Source organism: Anguilla anguilla, chromosome 16, assembly GCF_013347855.1.
Source record: "Anguilla anguilla isolate fAngAng1 chromosome 16, fAngAng1.pri, whole genome shotgun sequence".
NCBI classification, from domain to species: Eukaryota; Metazoa; Chordata; class Actinopteri; order Anguilliformes; family Anguillidae; genus Anguilla; species Anguilla anguilla.
The window spans coordinates 19624942-19642235 of NC_049216.1; the positions used below are offsets into that span (position 1 = coordinate 19624942).

General features: G+C 44.4%; 1 long non-coding RNA gene across 3 annotated transcripts; it reads right to left on the reverse strand.

The window, feature by feature from the left end:
• Positions 1-365: 365 nt before the first annotated feature.
• On the reverse strand, positions 366-17270 carry LOC118215373. 3 transcript variants are annotated; one of them, XR_004762811.1, is made up of 5 exons: positions 17118-17270; positions 15995-16062; positions 15567-15682; positions 11788-11829; positions 366-1512 (listed from the first exon to the last, which is right to left on the reverse strand). It is a non-coding gene; the product is annotated as an uncharacterized LOC118215373 (long non-coding RNA). The 3 variants fall into 3 exon arrangements; XR_004762812.1 differs by lacking the exon at positions 11788-11829; XR_004762810.1 differs by lacking the exon at positions 11788-11829 and having other exon boundaries at positions 366-2791.
• Between the last annotated feature and the right edge of the window lie 24 nt (positions 17271-17294).

Consider the following 17294-nt stretch of genomic DNA (forward strand, 5'->3'; position numbering starts at 1 on the left):
GATAAGAGTCGTAGGCACTCTGGTACTATCGAAAAGCACTAAATACAAACGATTAAACAATACCACATAGGTATAAGCTGCAGGACCTTAAGTAACGCAAGATCCGCTCCCCTCAACAACAATCCACCCTTTATACCAGTGGTCTCCAACCCTGGTCCTGGAGAGCTACAGGGTCTGCTGGTTTTCATAGTGACTCTGCACTTCATGAATCAATTAGAGAAGTTGATTACACAGTTAACTCAACTCACCTGGTGTCTTGGGTCTCAATTGGGTGCTGATTTTAGGGTGAAAACAAAAACCAGCAGACCCTGTAGCTCTCCAGGACCAGGGTTGGAGACCATTGCTTCATACACATACACAAAAAAAAAAAAAAAAACTACCAGCTGTGCTGAATTTAAAGGGAGGCTTGGTCCCAGCTTGTCATCTCATTGGCCAAGAACACAATTTGCTAATAAACTTCACCACACACCCCTGGCCATCAATTAAGATGTATCATGGTTTCCTATTGCCCAAAGCTGAAAAGAGCATGGTTATTAATTGCCCAATTATAAGGAATGATGAGGAAAACACAATTAATAAACAAAAAGAAAAAAAGAAAAAATCCTTTTAGTACAAATGCATGTGCAAATTCATGACTAATGCAGTAAAAACACAATATTTACACTCTCTTATTTTTAAAAGTCCAAACAGTCCATGTGTACATGTGTGAGTGATCGGGGGTGGGCAGGGTTCCTGCCCTTCTATCTAATTAACTGTAAAATATGGGGAACGGCAGAGGGATGGGACTCGTGCTGTCTGATTACTACCAGGAAGAGCAGATTAGTACCAGGGTCATGTTTCCCATTTAAGACTGCTTTGTTGGTTTTAAGCAAATTCTTTTTCCACACAACCATCCATATCCCCCCCACAACATCTGCCCTTCCCTCAAGCCACACAAGCCGCTCACCCAAACATCACCCGCCCACATGGGTTAGCATTTTTCAACATATGTGCATATGTATTACCCAGAACACACAGAAACACAGAGCCGATGACTGCAATATGAAGAAGGGTCCCAGAGCTCAGAATGTGTGTATTTGTTGCATAGGTCCCTGGGTATGTCCTCATACTGAAAATAACAGTATTTATGGGAACCTGGAGGGTGGAAACCTAACACTGCAGCTTGTGTGGTGCAAGCATGCGCCTGTTTCGATGATGGCACTAAGACAGAGCCAGCCTGTCGCATTAGGGATCTTATAATTACTGTTTCCACCTGCGCGTAATTGGTAGGCTCATGTTGTGATGACGGCTGTGAGCTCCCAGCCCCTGTACACCTGTGCCTTAAGGTATGCATCTCTCTGAGTCTGCTAGAGCACAGAGGGCCTTTGATGATTAGCTGAGCTGCTACACGGTTTCTTGTGGCCTGTGGTGCATGATTCTGTCTCTTTCTTCCTTACGCTGCAGGCTGACGTGCTGGTCTGAGCTTTCTTCTTGACCAAATTGTCCATCTGGTTAGTTCACCACCACGAGAAACTGCAAACAGAACAGAACTGACACATCAAACGTTCCCATGGCACCCCCCACATACTCCATTATCACAATGTGGAAACAACAGTCGGCCCCAAGTGTATCCATCTTTATATGCGAATTGTAAAATACATGTGCATGAATGAAAGTGCAGAAATTTGATTGTATGTACTCTTCCCAATGTGGTTATTATTCTATTAACAGAAATACAAATGTATACTCTGTTCAAACCACTAAACTAGATTGCATGTGTAAACCTGAACTGTGTACTGAAAATATTCAGTAATCTTTGACTCCATTGTTTGTAAAAAAAAAAAATTAAAAACAGTTGCTAATATGTGGCAGCAACAAGACAGAAATACCTGGGCTATATGAGGGTGTTAGGGAATGTTAGGTCAAGTGCTGTGGAGTTCAACACCATCAACTATCCCCTGGACTCAATAAACAGTTGTCCTCAACTGACAATAAAGTGCAAGATAGTTTATTTACTAATTAACACAAGAAACATAGTTGTCAACAGACACAGTTCAGTAGGGTGGCTTGATCCTCAAAATTCATGAAAGTAAAGGTTGTTTATAAAGCAAAGAGAGGTAACGTCCGACACAGCCCCCGGCCTGCGGGAGGGGGAACGCAGGGCTGCAGCGGGTCACCCGCGCGTTTGGCGCTTTGCTGCGCAGTGAACAGCAGCGCAGACCGCTGGGGAGCACGCAGCACGCAGGCCGCTGGGGACGACGCAGCAGTGCGCTGCTGGCGGGAGGGCAGGGCTCCTCGTCAAGGACAGCGCCGGCTGTTTAGTCTAGCCGACGCGGCCTGTCGAGCCGGGCCAGACGGACGGACGGACGGACGTGGGGGGGGGCAGGGCAGGCGCATGTGCCGGGCCGACGCGGGCACCCGGCTCCCTCCCCGGCGGCGCGGCGAGACTGGCACCCGCCGGAAAAAAAGGAAGCGTGCACAGGCAGGCCAGAGACGCCCACGTCATCTGCTCCTCTTTGCTGTCGCTTGCACCAAAGGGTCCTGCATCAAAGGGAAAAGCACATGAAGCCCCTGGTGTGTTCCTGTCTGCGCCGTAGCCCGCTGGTATCCTATTTCAATCGCGCTGGGAGGTGGGATTTGGAGGTGGGGGGAGCGGTGTTGAGTTCCGTAGCCGTATTGATCGGGGACCGGGAATCTCTGAGGAGCTTCGGGTGACGAGCCTGTGACTGAGGCGCAGTGAATTTGGTGGCAGGGCAGCGGTCTGCATCTGCCTGGGAGGCTCCGTGGTCCTGGAACCCGATCCTCCTGCTTCCTGAAGCGGAGGAGACATCAGGAATCTTTTAATCTTTTAATCCATGCATCTGATGCAGCCTGGATCCTATAATATTGTCTCTGTATCTCGCAAAACCTCTCTGGGTTTTGAAAAGCAGCTGCGGAAATCTTACTGTCTCCCCTATTCTCCTTCGACATGTGTACAAGAACCCTTCATGGTACTAGGGGAGACTAGCAGTAGTAGCAGCCCTAGTTGCATATTGTATTAAAATCCTAACGTGATGTCATAGTGGGTGCTCACAGCGCAAGTGTGAGAAACGGAGGGTCGAGGAGGAGAAATGGCTGTCCCTTATCTGAGGTCATCACCACGGGCCTGCCTGTTTGCAAATGTCTGTTTCTTTCTGGTTGTGTGGCATTGTGATATAATCGCTCCAAACTTTTAATTTCCCAGCGGTTCCCAGCTAGGCTGTTGTGGCCCGAGGCGAGTGGGGAGGGGGAGGGAGTGGGGCTTTCTCTCCCCTGTGGACTGAAGGATGGGTCTATTTGTGGAGCCGTTCCGGGATCCGTCTGTCACAACATCCATCAAGGCCAGCCCATGGCCGCGGTGTGCCAGGGCCTGGCCCGACTCGGCGAGAGACTTCAAGCACGTAACTGGAGCACCAAAAAAAAAGAGCAGGAAAGGGGGGGAGAGTCGTCTTTTCTGGCAAGGGCAAAAAGCTTGTCGCGCAACGTGCCGCAGCAAGCAAAAGTGAATCTGAATGCTAGCATCCATTTATGTGTTGACCGGTGACCTTATTTCGTTTGAGAATATGGTCTGATTTTCAGTGACGCGTTACATTACTGGCACTGAGCAGATGCTCTTACCCAGAGCAGATTATCAGCCTTTGCATTTTTACATGGTATTCATTTATACAGCCAGACATATACTGAAGCAATTCAAGTGAAACACCTTGGACAATGGAACAACAGCAGTGTTCTACCTGGGAATCAAACCTGCAATCTCTAGGTTACTAGCTTATACTACTCTTGCTGCCCATCTCTTGTTTTACTCTTGATTGTGGTTGGGAGTTGCGTTCCAGTTACCTCCGAAGCCCTTGTGCTTTGGTCACATTGCAAAAGCGAAGTGTGCCGCTGTGATGGGAACAAGAGAAACTAGAGCAGATGGAAGGTGGAAGACTGTGTGGGCGGAGTGTGCAGATGAACAAATCTGCGGTGGGACATGCATGTGGGAAGGTCTCTCAACTGTCTGCACAATGCACATTAAAGCTGGGCTCTTCCTCAAATTCTTGTAGGTGTCACCAATGCTAAAAATGCTCTGCAGGATGACAGTATGATGTTCAGAGAGTGTGTCTGCAATTACCTCTAAGATACATATTCCTGGATTCGTTAAAAATATTCTATGCACTGTGTATATTTAAAGTACTCATGTGTGTTCTTGCACACCACTGAAGTGTAATATAAAATCGTATAGAATTTTTATGTGCCTTGCTGTGTCATTGCGTTAACATTGTAGGGGAAATGAGAGGAAATGATGCAACAATTACATTCCTGTGCTATTAATGGGAAACAATCCAAGATGACTATATGAGTCAATTTGACTATTTGTGTCACAAGTCACACACCTCTGTGGAATTCTCCTCAACTTTTGTTATTCTTAATGTTCTCCCATGCCAATGGGTCCTTTTGGAATAAACAACATGCCGTGGCATCAAGGAGAGCAACAGTTTATAAAAACAAATAATGATAGAAAAAAAAATAGGACGTTTGCTTATGTCGTCTTATAATCCAGCTCTGGCCTCATCCTCATCTGTCTCTGATGGCAAGGTCTTTCATCAAGTGTGAGAAAGGTCTCTCATTATATACATAACCCTCCCCCTGACCTATAAAAGTGCTAGTTTCCTTGCTGAGGAAAAGAGGCCCCACAATCCACCCCGACGGTCCACCCTATTGATTGATTATGAGGAAGCTTGCCGTTTCCCCAGTCGCCGGTGATCTAGTTCTTCCTCCAGCCTGATATTGTGCCGCTTCTCCAGTAAGCAGGTCATCTGTTCCGCTGGGGACATGCATTGTACAAAGAAACTGTGCCGGTGTCTCTGCCGCCTGGAAACCACGGCCGTGCTGCCCTCTGACACCCTGACCTCGGCAATCTGACACTCTACCTATAATTCAGCTCTTTGGTGAAACATTAGCTGGATGACTTGGATGTCAGGGATTGTCCATATGGGATCCTCCCACGCAGGTCAAATAGCGGTTTGTGCACACCTCAACTATTGGTCCTTCCTTGTTACATTTCTCGTTTCGCAAAAGCAATGCTAAAGGTCAGGAAAGGAGAGGCTATATATAGTTTTGGGCCAGTCTTGTCTTTGCCCTCGTTGACTCTTTGATATTGATGGGGAAGGGGTGTTTAGTAAATGAACCAATGGTGGTCCTGGCAAAACAATCGCACAGAGGAAGCCTAACGGAGTAACCTGAGAAACACAATGCCAAGTTGTCATATTAACTACTGCGACAAACACACCACACAAGAGAATGTAACTTTTAAACCTCAGCAAAACGATGAATTTCTTTACATCCACCTCTGTTGCCTTGGTTACACAGATTAGGGTGATGGACCGCATATCCAGCTATTGTGCAGTGTTTGGCCATTTTAATTTTTCTGTGAATTCATATTTCATATATGTTCTGTTCATTGGATGAATTTAGTGTTAAAATCCCAAGTAAATTTTTCTTAAGTTTCTGGTAACATAAAAAGAAAACTTGCTCAATTTAATTGCTGCCTCCCCTCTGTAGAATAGCCATGTGCAAGAGTGTAAGGCTGTAAAACAGGTGTCATTGCCTTACTCTGCTGACAAATCCTCATTTGACCTTTGACCCATGACTCACATGTTCATCAGAATGCATGAGCTAGAATTCCTCTGCAATGATGGAGTCCCATGACTGATTCACTCCTTTCGGGAATGTTTAAAAGTAAGAACCGTATCGACACAGCCGCATGTATGAACCAAAGCATGTGCTTTCAACATGTATCATAACAGTATCTTGTAAACATAGACTCCCAAACGTGATAACTTATGTCATCTGAATTTTTTAATCATCTGCCAAAATAAAAAATCTGACTATAAGAAACAAAAAAAATGTGTTGCTCATTTTAACTTTCCTGCTTCAAGTCCATGTTACCTTTTTGCTTTCCGAGGTCACGGGCATGGACAGACTTCAGTTTCCTGCAATATGTGTTCCACTAAGGTCAGAAATCATGACTTCTTCCCCCCTGTGTTTACAGAGTCATTATTTATGAACCCTTTTAAGGGAGGGTGTGTAGTCTCCAGGGAGTGCAGTGTGTAGTCTGCTTGCCATCGAGCACTCAGGCTTATTAGTTTAAAAATCACACCAGTTAATCAGATTGCTTGTCCTTTTTATTGGTATTTGCTCATTTGTAAAAATTTGATGGATGAATTCCAACTTGTTTCTCCAGTTTCTTGAAAACTGTGTCAGTCCACTGTATCTAATGACTGGAAAAGATTACAGTTTAACAAGTATCACATTTGCATCATAACGCGCTGTAATATTTTATCATTGTATGCTATTTTACTCGCGCCATATGCAAACAGTTCTGTCATTATATAATCATCTATTTGCAAATCCAGCAAGTAGGTTGTTTCAAGGTCTAAAGGTCGAATCAAAAAGGTTTATGGGGTTTATAAACTTTCATGTTCAAATAAAATGCAACAAATCCAATTCCAAGCTGTTATTGCATCATTTGGCTGTATGATGTTGAGCTTGAACTAAAACACTGGAGCAAGGAACTCAAGTGTCTCTGTAGAATGCAGCTGTCTAAAAGAAAGACATTTTTTGTTAAAGACAAATGTTCATTAGCTATGGTAGTTGTCATGGAGAAGGTTTTCTGCATAAAAGAAAAAAAAATCTCAATGTAAATCTCAAGAAAATAATGGAATATTTTAGTTTAAAAGAGGGATCAGGTGTACATCTGCAGTCCCTTCTCTGTAGACACGACAGTCTATATGCTGTCTGTGGGAAGTTAATGCAGTTTTGATGGATAAAGGTGCTTTGTTAAACTACATTCCATGGGGGATGGTGGTTGGGGTGGAGGGTGTTCTCCACTGTCTGAGCATTCTTGGTTGCCAACTGTGGGGGTTGGGTTTTCCAGCCTCAAGAAAGTGCTGCACTATGAATAAACTCAAACAGCGCCATAGCATGGACTTAGTGACCCCTTCAGATACTGCCACAAGCCCCTTCCCCACTCCAAGGGGAAATTCATTGCTGGTCGAAACCTACTCTGTATGGCTCACTGGGCCTCACCTGCTTAAGCCTGTAGACTCATTTGACCCCTGCTCACAAGACATCCCACCGCCCCACAATTAGACATAGGCAAACTGTTGAAATCCTTTTTGACAAGAGCATTAACCAACCCTGTCCACGGCTAAGCTCCACTGTGAAACTGCATTTTGTTATGACTTTCCTTGCGCAAACAAGTTGTACTATCAGAACCAAGGCAGATTTATTTCAAACAGCAGGCAGAGTTCTATTTCTGCAGTGTTTGCATTTAAGCATCTGTAAGACTTAAAGAGGCACAGTGCGAATGAACACCTCCCATTCATGAAAAAGTTTCACACACACATTTACACACATTCACACAGCATGTTCAGGGCATGAAATGCATTGTATAAAATTGTTTTTCTCAAGATCAGTCTGGATATAAGACACGGGTACAGAACATTAAAAAACAAACTGTCTAGCTCCCATATGCATGATAAATTAAGGGCAGCTATAGACACAATCAAAGCCATTGGAGCTATATATTATTTGGCACAATATTCTGGAGATGTTTTTTTTTCTTTAATGCCATATGTAGTGTATGATCTGGAAGAGAAAACATGCTGACAGGAAAACAGCAAGCAAGAATCAAGCTTATTTCCTCTTTAGTTCAGGGTCTGGCATTAACCCTGAATTACAATGCTCTGCTTGCGTGTTTGAGTGTGCCTGTACATACCATCCCATCTACTCACTCCAAGATCAACTGCAGACCACCACAATGCTTGTATGTCTTCACCAATGCTTCACAATATTGATGCTCCTGTTTCATTGGTTCTCTGTAAGCTGGTGATTCACTTCACCCAAGAAGGTGAAGACGAGTCAGCCTATACCATCTGGTGATGTATACTGTATGCTGGGAAGGACCATAAAGATGTAAGGGTTTATATGAATGCATGCAGGTAGTACTGTGGATAAAATATCATAGGAATGTAAAGACGTCTGTGCTATATTTTGAAGTGCATATTTCTGAAATAAAGCAAATAAAGGTTCAATGTCCCATCATTACAAACAGCTATGATGCTGTAATTCCCTTTGAAAGACTCCCAGTTCGGTCACTAAATGGTCACTGGACTCTGCCAGCTGGTAGAATTCAGCATTGCACATATGCACACACACATACATACACACAAACACACACATACGGGCACATAAACCCACACACACACACATGCACACACAAACACACACACACACGCGCGCACAAACACACACACACACACACACACACACTGAGGACATCAAAGCACTGACAATCTGTCTGCACTTGACCTAGATAGTGCTTCTAAAAAGATCAGGAGGTAAACACGTGAGACCGCCTCTCTATAGAAGACTGGGAATTTTCCACAGATAACTGGTCTAGTTCCAGCACTGAGGCGGAGCTGGTTGTCTACAGCAGGTGACTGGGCAGAATTTCTTACGTATTTATCCGTAAATATAACACAAAACGATGCTGTCTCACTGTGCAACAGGACGGTTTCCTCATAGACCGTGAGCTTTTTTTCCCTCTGGATCTGGTCACACCATTTATCATTGTGCTAAATTTAGAAAATTTTCCATTCAGCATCACAAAGGACTATCTACCTTTTTCCACATTATGCTGCTATAATCTTGTTCAGAAACTGTAATTTTACGTACTGCTACTGTCAAACAATGGATTGCCCAGCATGGTTTAAATGGAATGAGCACAACCTGAGATTAAGCAATAAATTCAGAAATATTTAAAGTAGTTGTCTCTATGGCACCTCAATGTCTCTGACAAAAATGAAACCTTATCCTCAGGTCCTGCTCAGTGAGACAGTGGCACAAGTTACCGTAGTGTCTATGGCTACACTGTTCCTGTTACCAGGGAGGTAAGGGACCGTGTGTATGTGCAGGTGTGTATGTTTTGTAAGAGGGAGAGAGAGAGAGAGAGAGAGAGAGAGAGAGAGAGAGAGAAAAGACACAGCAAACCCTTACATCCTACACGCACATGATTTGTCCTTACACAACTCTGAAAAGCCCCCCCCCCACCACCCCACCCAACCCCCATGCAGTCACCGTCTCCTCCCTCCCATCTCTCACTTTTTCCTCCCGCATTTCCAAATTCAGTCTCCCTGTTTACTGATTCAGTTAAATCACAGAGTAATCCAAACTAAATAGCCTTGGTAAACTTTAACCATACCACCCTGCTCTTTGGGTTTTGGGCATGCTATTGTTCAACTAGTGTTATCAAGTGTTACATGCATACAGGCCCAAGACCTCCCTCCATATTTCACTTTTCACTGAATGCAGGGGTGGAGGTCATCCAGAAGTAAATGCAACCTTTTCTGCATTACTTTGTGGCACGCTGGTGTGGTAAAGTGCCATGCTGGCAATTTTGTTTTATCCATATAAAGTATACAGCTGTTGGGGTAAGCACTGGGCTTACATGGCTTTAGTATTGCTGGTCTTATTTGAACCTGATCTGAAGGTAAAATAAGGGTACAGGCAGATGGCTACATTTTGGGGGGCTTCTCTTTAAGAGGCATCTGCGTTGTCCCTTTTATAAGGATACAAACTGAGAAGGCAAACTCAAGCCTGGCTCATCACCCCTGACTCCCAAAGCTGTCTGACAGAAACATAGCTGGAAGGAGGCCAGTCACTTTTTAACTTCTAAAGATCGGGATGAGTTCCAAACAGAAGAATTATAACCCTAATACAGGCCTCCCAAAGTTACGCAAGCATATGGCCATAGCTGCTGGAGCCCAATAAATAAACCTTACATAAAGCCCACGTTTCTGTCTGTATGCCCAGTGGGGAGGGGAACGTGCCCCATGCTCGTTACCCCTGGGGTGAGCCGGAGGACATGTGTTAGCTACCTTACCCACAATGACCAATCAAGCGTGCAGCACTCACTGAAAGCCATGCAGACATTTGGCCACCCTGCGTCAAAAAGATAGAAAGTTCTGGAACCGATCCAACACATGGATTCTTGCTTCATGACTGAATTCACATCTTGAGGGTACAGTCGGGGGACTGAGTCTCTATTTCATGGTTTAGAAGTTTCTTCCACACATGCCTCCACCAGGACCTGTTCACTGGTTAGGTTCACTGCTTATGCTCTCTTCCATGGCTTTTTATGTACAGTCAGGACACTCTTAGTCCTATCCCACTCTCTGTTTTGCTCGTGGTACAAACATGTGAAAAAGAAAATGTAGACAGCGAACAAGCTAAACTTGCATTCCCTCTGAAAACCCACTGAATATTTAGCAGACAGACACATGCATGCCTCTTGTGTGAACCTCTGTTCTTTTCTGAGTCAGTGGAGTCAAAAGGGGAAACTGAAAGGAGGAACTAGTGTGCCGAATGTCTGCCAAAATCATATTTTCGGTGAAGCAGTGCACCTGATTTTACATTTTCAGTCCCAGTCAGCAACAACAATCACAATAACCCCAATACAACACAAGTCACATACTGGCGAGTGCAGTCTGATTGCCTTCTGTTGTGAGCCACATCAGAAAATAGTGGCATGACTGAGATGCAACTGCAGAGCAGGAGCCGTATCGCAGTGATTTCATTAGAGGGACAGTGTAGGGAACACTGGCTATTCTATACTAATCCCCAATAGCTGGCACTGAAGGCCAGTGAATGAATGATCTATTCACTGCAGGGGTAAAAGGGTCAAGAGACAGACATGCAAAAAGCTGAAAAAACCAGAACAGGCCTAATTGAACAAGCCTAGCGCTTCTTCGCCCAGCTGACATTTTCACACAAAACAGGGACACAGCTTACAATGGGAGGACGGGAAAAGGCTCACAACTGACACATATGGCTGCAATTAGTTTGATAGCACAGCAGGTCTGTCCTCAGCTGACTTGAGAGGCAGAGGTGCCATTCGCATACACCAGCTGTTGCACCGACCTATCGCCCGGCCCGGTTTCCACGCTCATGTAGCCTCCCCAAACGAATGTGCCATTACGGATCCTACAGGTTCTGCGGCTGTGAACCAAAGGGACCGACACACATACACCGTCTCTACTCTGAGGGCCCCTTGTGCTTTTGCACTTTCGCAGGTGGAACTTTCAGTGTGGACACAGGTCTTTATCTCTCATGTTCCACAAGAATCCATGGGCATGAGCACTTATTGCTTTGTAGTCATGCGTCACTATGGAGACAGCCTGCACTGGTTGCCAGGTGCCTGCAGATGTGAACTCACCTGTAAATCTGCATTTTAAACTGGAAAAATATAAAAAATATCCCCATGAAAAAAGAACAGTGAGCGAGTGAATGGCACTAAACAGACTTGAGACCCAAGATGAACAAAAAGAAGAAATAAACAATGATTTTTTTAGAGAACCAAAAGTCAGGTGGTCACAGTTTGCATTCAGTTCTGGTACGAAACAAAAAACTGTGAAAACTGCGCCAATTCGAGGGCTCGCTTAGTGCAGGAATTATGCAATACGTGGTGAAGGTCATGCATGCAGGAGCATTCGTGGTAGCAGGCATCATGTGTAGCCTCGCTCGACTGTACGTGGAGCAGTCTGAGGTTACATAACTCTGTTAAAATATACCCCCAGTCACATGTAGCATTCAGCGCTGTGGAGAGATATGCCAGTGTCAGCCACTCAAGCGTTTACACGTGGCCATTAAAGATTGAAATGCGACTCACCCCCCCCCCACTCCACCCCACATGAGAGCAGACTGAGGGGCGGTGGAATTAAAACAGAAATAAAATTGGAAGGGTACCTTTCTTTGGAGAGCAGCCCATGTGACTGACCAGCATCATTACTGAAAGAACAAAAAAAAATGAGAGAGAACCTGAGCCCTTTGCAGTCACGTCATTTTCATCTTGGAAATGGAGGAGTGTCTTTGTGGCTGAGACTGTGTAGCTCCTCCTGCCACAGCAAGCAGAGGGTGGCGGCCAGTATTACCAGAGGGCAGGCACTGTGGTTATCTGTGCTGTTCACTGCAGATACACTCAGAATTATTCTCAAGTCTGGGGGGGGGCTGAGGAGGGGGATACTTTTAGCAACAAATAATCGTGACGGACCAATTTAACCATCTGAAGTTGCTTAATACACACTGAAGTTCAACGGGTAAGCACACTGATTCCAGTACAGACAGAAATCTCTGCTGAAAAAAATAAAAAAGCATATTAGACTTTCTCCAGATGGAGTCGGCCAACCTTGAAACAGGAAAAAAGAATGAACAAAAGCATATCTCAACAAAGTTTAAGTCTGGTCAAGTCCTCTATCATGTTCATAAATTTGACCTTGAAAGGCTGCAACAAAATCAGATGTTCTGAAAAAATGATATAGTAACTTGTATCAAGTACTGATGTAACAAACATTAAATGAATTGTCCAGATGATGCTGCAGTTTACCAAAAACCGTATTTTACGTCAACTTGTTGTATCAGGTACCTGCGTCTAGTTATATTTTCACTGCTTTAGCTAAAGGTTTCGCTTAAGAGGGTGGACAATCTTTTACCAGAGCAAAAGAGAAAACAAAGCAGGGAAAATAAGGAAGGCACTTCAGCGTATTTCATTGTCTTTTAGCAAGCCACTAATTGTTGACAACACTCTGCATTTCAGAAAATCCATACAACAGTGGGCGTCATTTGCATGCTTCTGTCCCCCGCAGACTGTACAACATGTGAAATCTGAGCACTGTTAAGTGTCAATGAGACTCAGTTTGCCGTTTGGCCAATGAATGGGGCAGGCTGGTTGTGTGTGACCTGAATTTACCCTGCTGAGAATCCACATGACCGACTGTTCTGCAGGGGCCAGACGGAGGAGGCGTGATTCGGAGGGGGGCCCCGATAAACCAGACTGAACTGACATGGCTCAACTTCAAAGTGCAGAGAACAGCTGCAAATGAGGTAGAACACATGCACTGTACACACTCGCACACACACAGCAACACACACACACACACATCCACACACGCACACACATGCACACACACACACACACACACACGCACACACACACACACACACACACACACATTCATTACACTCAGGATACTCTAGACCACGGTTGACTGGACGGTTAAACTGCAGACCTCTATTCGGTGATATGACAGACATAGTTGCTTTGGTAGTATTGATACATATACATTTGTTTCCAGCATTATTCCAGTATTATTCTCTCGATCACTGAGTGCCTATAGATGAGTGTTATCATTACATTACATTATATGACATTTTATTTGGCAGATGCATTAATCCAAAGCGACGCTTTTATTCTGCGAGTAGTACTCATTCCTCAGTGCTGCGTGGCCTGTAGGGCGTAAGATAAAAGCAGCCCACAGGTGAGGGCATGGGAGGACACACACTCAGCTGCAGTACTGTTTATGCAGGGTGCCAGTGGCACAATGCTGATTGGTGGGAAAATATGATGATGCAAATCTGATATTAAAAAAAAATGAAAAAAGGACAATAACTGAGGGAAAAAAAAAACCTTTTGGCAACAGACGGCTCTGAGCCTGTGAGTCACCCCCGCTCTCCAGCCCAACGGCCCCTGTCAATCACACGGCCCGTTTCCGTCGGTGACCCTCAGTCGCGCCAGGACACACAGCAGACGCGCGGCGCGACAGCAGGCCAGAGTGACGAGCGTGGACGTACGCCGCGCCTGGCGACCTCTCCGCGCCGCTCGCCCACACATTTCCCCAGCGCGCTTCCTGTGACAGTTTGGCTGACCTGGACGATCGCTCGTCTCCAGTGTGAGACCCACCCCGGTCAGGTGGCGGGTTCTGGCATTAACGCCCCTGCAGGACGTTACGCACAATCATTTCATTACAGAGCCTGAGCCTGACACCCACCTGCACGCCTACGGGACGGCACCCACACGATCGGCCGCATCTACCATTTCCAAAGCACAATCGCAGGATTCTACAGCTAACCTTCAGACAGAAGCTTCCTCTGAATAGCCGGTTCTGACATGCCACTCATGATAAGATTTATTGACAGTGCCAATTAAAAAGAGTCTTGAGGGGAGGACTACAATTCGAGATGTAAATCGGAATGAAGGTGGAACAGTCAATGTCCTTGAGGCCCCTGGAGCCTCCTCCTTTCAGCCAATGAGAGCTAGAGCTGGGCTGCAGAATAACCAAAATGTCTCCACCGAAACAAAAGCTGAAGGCTGAACATTTCCTCTCTGTGTCTGGTTGTGATTGGCACAGAGGTGTACAATTAACAGGAAATAAGGTGTCTTGCCCTTGCATGGTGATTCCGGCACAAATATGAGGAAATGGAAGTTCGAACAGGGAAACAACATGTGCTGTCTTAGTCCTCTCCCCCTCTTCCTACATGTTTGTACCAATCATGCTTTATTTTGGCATTATTTCTCTACTTCTGAACTCCTTAATGACTAAATTCTGTTGAAGTTAATTGTTGTTTATTGTTCATTCTTCTATTTGCATGCCCTTTTACCTATGTTTGTGTTATTACCATCTAGTTTCAGATTATGTCATATCTGCCTATTATGCTGATGCCAGACACAGACATGTACACACACACACTCACACACACATACGTATACACACATGCGCACAAAGAGGCCCCTCTGCACAGGACGGTACATGCTCATTACAAGCAGCATGAGAAGGACGTCCTAGAAAGAAGCTGAGCATTTAAAAGCAGACAGGTTTTCTCCCAGTTGTCTGGGTGCTATCTTTTGCCAAATAAAGATGGTGCCTGTTTGCTTCTCACACACTGCTCTTCAGACACACTCACTAAAATATTCTCTGAACTTATATGAAGTGAAAATTAGAGTACAACAGAAAGTAAATGTGCAAACAAAAAAATAAACTTTCAAACTTACTGTTTGCACCTCTCAATAGTATTGTATTATATAATAGTATAGTTCCTGCTTACATCAGTAGCACGGTTATGTGAAGTACATGCAGATTATTTCCTTGCATGGCGAGTCCACGTTTGCTAAAATGATGTTTCAGCCACGAGTTACATATGAAAATACCATATTCACACACAATGAATAAAACCAAACCAGAACAGACATGACTGTTATATGATGCTAAAAGAAAAGATAAATTATCAGAATGTCACTTCATAGTCAAGACAGAGCATAGAGACACATCCTGAAGAAGAATGGGCTTGTCGGCAATGGGTGACTACAGGTGAGGGTGATATAATTGAAAAATCTGAAGTCCAAACATTCCCTCATTTCATGCAGAAAAGCTGTTAGTCTTGCAGTCACACAGTTGCAACAACAACACAACCACCTGTCATGGCCTGAGGAACACAGGCTGAAAAATGTACAGAGAAAAAGGTAGTGCGTGCATGCGTGTGTGTGCGTGTGTGCGTGTGTCTGTGTGCACACACGCGCGCATGTGTGCGTGCGTGTGTGTGCGCATGCGTGAGGGGGTATTGTTAGCATTTTTACCCAATCAGTTTTGCATTAATCATGATCTTCAATAGAGAGTCGGAGGGGGAGGAGGAGCAGGTGTGGGAGGGTGTCTCCACATGCGATCACGTTTCTCAGTGGAGGGGTTATGACTCACCCACTCCAGCCTCCCGGTCCTTATCTGGCCTCCCGGCAGAGCTCTTCAGAAACAGTCTGCGAGAACAGCAGTGAGTCACCCGCTGCGTCTCCACCCCCTTCCTCCGTCACCGTTCTCTTAAAAAAATACCCACCGCAGATGATAAAACATTAACTGCTCCAGTATCAACACATTTCCATTGGACAGAGAAATTTCACGCAGTCAAAATTGGTAGAATGATTACATTTTTAAAAATCTTATTTTGTCACATTCCTGCTTGTTTCGTTTCATATTTAACTGATTTTCCTTCTTTTCAAATCACATCAAAAAGAAACATAAACAGCCTAGACTAACAGGCTTTACAATATGCTTCCTGCCAGCATTATGTCTATGCATAGTATGCTTTTATAATGAGGGCACTTGTGTTTCATGAATTAGTGAGGCATTACCTTGTCTGTGAAAAGATGGTGGATGCCCTTTATCCGCTTCATTGTCGCCTTTGGGAAACTGTACTTTACTGTCCAGCATCAAGGTAATTTTAACACCAGCACTGCTATTACTGCACTACCATGTACAACAACTTGCCTTTTCATACAAGGCAAATCTGGTTTGCAACTCTAGAAGCAGGCTTGAAATGGAGAAAATTTAGTTGCAAGTTGTCACAGCAACAAAAGTTTTGCTTCTGTAATGACATCTATAGCATTTGTCTATCTGTTGGGAATGTCGTGAATAATTGCTGATCAGAGAAAAAAAATGATAAAGAACAAAAGATTTTCCATAATTTTTGTTCATATTAATTGAGGGTGCCAATCATTCTGGAGGGCAGTACACTGATTTACAATAGGTATTCAAAGATATCAAATGATCTTTAGCCTAATGTGAAGTACAAAACGTTTTTCCCTTTTAATTTTGTGGCAGCAGTCTGTGTATTTTTCTTTCACATTACTTTATTAAAAGTTCATGATCTCTGGCAATTTGGTGACAGCGTAGGCTACACATCCCTTTTTCCTCGCTTAGCAACAAGATGCACAAGCAGCCCAGAGCGTAGAAACGCACGTGTACTGATATAATACGCAATTTGCGCGAGCGTGGGCGTCCTGTTCTGATTCATTCATTCAGTCAGCTTTGTCCCCGAACTGAAACAGTCCACATTCCGATACAGAGATAGGCTAACCGTGATCTACGAAGGCAACTCCCACACGAGAAGCCAGTGAAATTGCTGGAGGCCAGAACGCTACGCACATTGAATTACGTCGTAACGACACATGCACAGTCCTCTCATGGACTAGACAGATGTTGCCACATCGGGTTAATGTGTACTTATCCACCGCAATAACAAAATATGATGGCCCCCAAATTAACTGCGACACGGGTGTGATTTATTCCAATGAGTCTTTTAATTAATCAATTCCCGTTCCTTTGGGAGTATATTCAACTCGAATTTCTCAGCTACATGTTTTAAACATATAGATATCAAATGTTTTGTTTTATTTTATTCTAAATTCAGTCAGATTTAAAACTACACATACGGAACAAGCCATCAGAAAATAAATTGCATTCTAAAAAGGATACGTGCAGAGCGGGTGTAAACATACGCAGCCCATGGCTGACTTTCTGCCCGGCTATTGGAATGAAACCGATCCTCGTGTCCACGTGTTTTTCTAATTTCCATCAGATTTAAATATGCAAGACTTTCTCGCCTATCGGCTGAAGGTGGTCTCCATCTTAAATGCTATTTGTCAGATATGT